The sequence below is a fragment of the Salvia miltiorrhiza genome, unplaced genomic scaffold (genome assembly GCF_028751815.1).
Source record: "Salvia miltiorrhiza cultivar Shanhuang (shh) unplaced genomic scaffold, IMPLAD_Smil_shh fragScaff_scaffold_67:::fragment_3, whole genome shotgun sequence".
Taxonomy (NCBI): domain Eukaryota; kingdom Viridiplantae; phylum Streptophyta; class Magnoliopsida; order Lamiales; family Lamiaceae; genus Salvia; species Salvia miltiorrhiza.
This window is the reverse complement of record NW_026651480.1, coordinates 50,998-56,307: the sequence shown is the minus strand read 5'-3', so window position 1 is coordinate 56,307 and position 5,310 is coordinate 50,998. Positions and strand designations below refer to the sequence as shown.

Here is a 5,310-nt window from a genome sequence, read left to right as displayed (position 1 = left end):
CGGCTCCCAGTTGGGCAACGGAGTCTCTCCCTGGCCCTCGCCTGTCTCCCGCATGACCTGGGCTGAGCGGAAGATGTCGTCCACAATCTCACGGATCGGATCGTCTCTGGTGCTGATCCTGACCGTGGTGCGAGGCTTGATCGGAGCTGGAGGTGGCACGGGCTCGGGACGAGAAATCCTCATCGTACCCTGCGGTGCTGTATCATCATCCTCCTGCATAGGGTATTTGCCCCTATCCAGGAACTCCCTCATGTTGGCCATGACCCTGTCGACCTCTGTCATGGCAGCCTCAAACCTTGCGTCTATCGTAGGTATCGGTGGTGGTGGAGGAGTAGTTGCCCGGAGAGCTGAGTCGGGAGGCGATGGGAAATCCCTGCGAGCCCGTGGACGAGAAGGGCCTGCCTCGTCATCATGCCTACCACGGCGCCCTAGAACTGAGGCTCGTGGTGGAGAATCTCGGGGCAAGGCCATCGAGGGCTCGGGAGCAGTAGTGGGTGCTTCCGCTGGCAAGGGCGTCCCTACCTGTACGTAGTCTCCCGGCAGGATGTAGGGCCCTAGAGGGGCGCGGCCCCACAAGGTGAAACAGGCCTGAAGCTCCGCAATGAAGCTAGGGAAGTCTCCCACGAGGTCGTGGTAATCCTCCCGGCGAAAGATGTAATGAGCAGAGATCATCCTAGCCCATCCCTGCCATTCGGAAGGTAACAGTAAGATCAACCTTTGGATACCGTCATACCCTGATACTCCATGTGCACTCGCTTCCACCCAGTGTCTGTGAAAACCTGCGAGAAATTGTCCGAGGTTATCCCCGTGACATGGAGCATAGGTGCGGTAGGACCGCTCAATCTCCTCTGGACTAGCCCATCGGGGCAGTGGTCGTCGTCGGGTGAATACAGTTCTCGCCATCTAACAAAGGAAGTTCTATCGTCAAAAGTAACACACGACAAGTAACTTAAAGCGATAAGGCTCTAAAATCGGAAAACAAGTTCGGTTCGATAAACAAAACGTACAAAATCACAACATCATCTAAATCTAGTATTTATGCACAAGCCATACAGGTTCTTAATACTTAATCACCGATTAAGAATCCGACTATCATATAGCTCTAGTGTTATTGTTTACCGATCTTAGGGTTTGTTATGCGATGATGATACACTCTTAGATCTAGCAACGAGCACTAAAAGTTTCAACAAATAAGTTCAAAAGGCCAAGCCAAATCGAGATCTCATCAAAGAAAAATACTCGAATATTTAAGCTATGCCCATGCTATCAACGTACTATTAACGTTCGTTACGCTGCTCAATCTTCATGCTCGTGGTTTCATCATGCGACTCTTCGTGTGATTCCTCTTTCTCTATTTCAATCGTCATTATTGATGTCATCGTAACATGAAGGAAAGTTAAGGCATCTCCCTAAGTTCTCTTCTATGTTCCGTTATGTGAGTGAGCATATATAACTTAACAGTTCTAAGTTCTTGTGATTCATACAATAATCATACTTATTCATGCTTCATACATTTCAAGAAATTAACTTAATTAAAACTTGAAAGTACTTACCATAACCTCCGCTGAGCGTGACGAGATGTAGTGCCAAGCTTTTGTCAACTAGTTCAAAGTATATTGACTTACTTACTCTAGACTCAACTTAGAAGGAATGACTAGTACTCAGAGCAAAAGAAACGCTCTGATACCATTCTGTCACGACCGCACTTGCTAAGGATAGCAAATTCGGGGAAACCGCGACTAAGGGAGGGAATTTAGGAGCGGGATTTAGAAAGGGGTATATTCAGTCTCTTAATGACTCGACTTGTATAAGGAAATCAATCGAAATATCTAGATATCAAGAAGGCCACAAGGGGACCGTACATAATAATATCCAGAAAAAGGGTGCTCAATGAGTTTGAGAACATTGTTAAATAATACATATTGTTTGACAAATAACATAATATCATAACGAAATCAGTGTTCGCAGCGGAATAACATTTTGAGTATATGTATGAAGACATATACTCTACTCTGAGGTACTCATCCTAGATCGACAAAAGCTCCGCTTGCACACTACATCCTCGATCACAGCTCAACCTGCACATTTATAAATACATACAGGGCTAAGTACGAAAGTACTTAGTGGACACTTGCCGAAATTTACATATATGCATAATATTTTATTGTCAAGCCTTTCAATAGCAGTAAGATACGAGGGTTTTCCTTTAAAGACTCGTATTTACCAAACATAATATCATTTATTTCATCAATAACCCGCGCAGGCATTTTAATATCATTAATCACCATATCAGTAACTCGTGCCGAGAGGGAGGCCTCCCTCTACGGACACTATGATCGGCCAACCCGCTAGATGACTCACGATCACAAGGTGTACACTAATTCCGAAGGGATTTGCGGTCCCATCCAGAATCCGAATTCGATTAACATCAGATAGGCAATTAATAACAAAACATAAAGCATTTAGGCATTGACAATATTATTCAAAATTCATAAGCATAAAGTCTTAACAATTCTACTATATGGTTTTAGTTTATACGTAAGAAAGCCCACCTGAATAGCAGACTCACGGTTTAGCTCTAACTCTGGTGCTTGACCTTTAATCCGAGAAAATAAAATAAGATTCTAATTCTCGAAAAATCTCAATAAATGAGGATGCATGAAATGATTATGCATGACTCATATTCTTTTAATTAAATAGAGATGCTAATCCTATTTAAGGAATTAAAGCTCGTCTTATGAGGTCAGATTATTAATCTTTAATAATCTACTCGTCTTAAAATAATCTAATTCACTTACTAAATAAATAATTAGTAAGTCTTAAAAAAAATTACTAATTAGAATTAATTAGGATTAATAAAGAGAGCCTAAAATAATAAATCTCATTGAGCTTAACTAAATAAATTGTAGGAGCCCAATTAATAAAAATAATAGGAGCCCATTTATATAAATAATAGAGTCCAAACAATATATATTAGCCCAATGGAAATAAAATAAGCAAAGCCCAAATGAATTAATATCCAGCCCAACAAATAAAATGAACTAGACCCAAATAAAATAAAAACAGGCCCAAAAGAATCGGCCCAAACGAGAAAGGCCCACTCCTCTCTTAAATCTTCACTCTCGGTTCTCTCTACCGACAATCTCGGTCCCTCTCTCTATTTTCTATCACAAAACCAATCTCTCACGTCTCTTTCTATCTATCTAAATTAAACACCACTCAACATCATCTCTCTCTCAATCTTTATTAAAGTTGCCTTTCTCTTTTTATTATCAAAACCAAACACACGTTGCAGACACATTCCATCAACTTTCTTTCTTCTCTCTCTTTTTTTTTTAGCATAACCCACCATCTCTCTCATTCTCAAAAAAAACGCTGCTCAACTCTCTCTCTCAAAATCACGCTGCTATCTCTCCAAAATTCCTCACACAGAGCCGCTCAACATCTCCCTCGCCTCTCTTCTCTCCCGTTGCCGCCGACTGTTGCTGTTCGCCGGAGTCGCGGGCTGCTGCTTCTCCTGTTGTCGCCAACTGTTGCTGTTCGCCGGAGTCGCTGAAGTCGCCGTTGGAGTTGCTGCTGCTTCGCCGAAGTCGCTGCTGCTTCGCCGAGTCGCTGCTGCTTCGCCGAGTCGCGGTTGCTGCCTGGAACTGCTGCCGCTCGCCGCCTGCGGCTGGAACCGCTGCTGCTGCTCGCCCGCCAACTGCTGCTCGCCGCCTGACGGAGGCAACTGCTGCCTGAGCACCGAGCCGCTGCTGTAGGGAGGCCGGCGAACAGCCGGGTGTTCGCCGTTTCCAGTTCTTCTCCGAGTTCCGAAGCCGGTGAGAGCTCCATCATCGCGTCGTCTCGTTCGTCTCTCGGTTCAGGCGAAGTCGTGGAGCAACAAGGCGAGCTTCTCGCCTGAACCCACCGCCAAGCACCGAGTTGCTGCTGCTCGTCGTCTCTTGATCAGCCTGAACAGGCCGCGTCCCTTCCTCCTAAAGCTAAGTTATATCCTTGACTCGTCTTCTTCCTACCATGTCTGAGTATCGATAAGCTTAAGCTTCTATGAGTAAGAAAGAATCAGGGTTTAACACTCTGTCAGTGAGCATGCTATCGCTATCCTTGTTCGTTCATTCATGTGCTATGTGTGAGGTACTCATGGTTTGTGTTCTAGAGTGCAGTGGCAGTATACACATAAGTCTTTCTATTGCTATACATAACATGGACTGTTTGATGTAGTGGTAAAACATGATTATGCTCGTTGGTATGAATGCAAACTCGATTGGATAACTGAGGTAGTATAAATACCTTGAATGATGCTTGCTTTGGTGTTTGTTGGCTGTTGTGGTTGGATTAAATGAAGCAGCAGATCGAACTGAAATAATAAGGTTGTTCTTGCATTAATGCAGGTGGAATAAGGGAAGAAGGTGGAGCATTGAAGACAAGCTTACCTTGAGAATACTTGGTAGGATGAATTAAAGGCTCACTTCTCCTTGTGCAGTCCTCAAATGAAGAATGAAGAGAATGCAACAATGTTGGCTGTTTTGAATGACGAGGTGGTTTGGCTGGGAGCTTGTATACTTAGGTGTACTTGGGCATGGCAGCCTGCTGCATAGGCGTGGGAAAAGAAAAGGTGCAGCAAGCTCAAGAGGGGATAGGGGAGTGTGCAGCACATGTCTCCACCCCCTTTCTCTTTTTCCCATTTTCTTGAACTTAGGGGGGTGGCAGAGTACTGTAGCAACACTGTTGAGTACTGTAGCAATAACTATTGAGTACTGTAGCGGCACTGTAGCAACGACTGTTTGAGTACTGTAGCGGTACTGATTGTTTTGTGTCTACAATAAATCTTTCATTGGTTCTGTATTAGAAACTTTTGGTATCGAGTTTTTCTAGTATCGAGCACTTGTATTCAGATACAGATTAATCGAATAATTCTTGTATCCGATATCTATATTGTCTTGTAAAAATCTAACTTAAAACAGTGGATTGCTAAATTAAATCCATAGATTTAATTCGTTCGTCATTCTAATACCTAAATTAAATCCGTAGATTTAATTGGCTTCAAAGTCTGAAATAATTCACGACTTAAGTAACAATATGAAATAAACTCCATCTTGATTAATAAATAACACAACTTTGCTAAGTTGGTTATAACTTTGAATAATAATTATTCATCGGTTCAAAGATTAACGTCGCGATTTTAAACACGCGAAGATAAATAAATGCATACTGCTAGTGTAGCGAATCTGTTTCCAAATTACGTAATTCAGAATCATAGTTGGAATTCATAAAGCGTTTCATTTACTAAAATAGATTAATAAACACGCAATA

General features: G+C 42.8%; 1 long non-coding RNA gene across 1 annotated transcript; it reads left to right on the top strand.

Moving 5' to 3' along the window:
- Positions 1-3,926: 3,926 nt before the first annotated feature.
- LOC131003096 (uncharacterized) lies at positions 3,927-4,844 on the top strand. The gene is made up of 2 exons (XR_009094539.1): positions 3,927-3,984; positions 4,389-4,844. It is a non-coding gene; the product is annotated as an uncharacterized LOC131003096 (long non-coding RNA).
- The last annotated feature ends 466 nt before the right edge of the window (positions 4,845-5,310 follow it).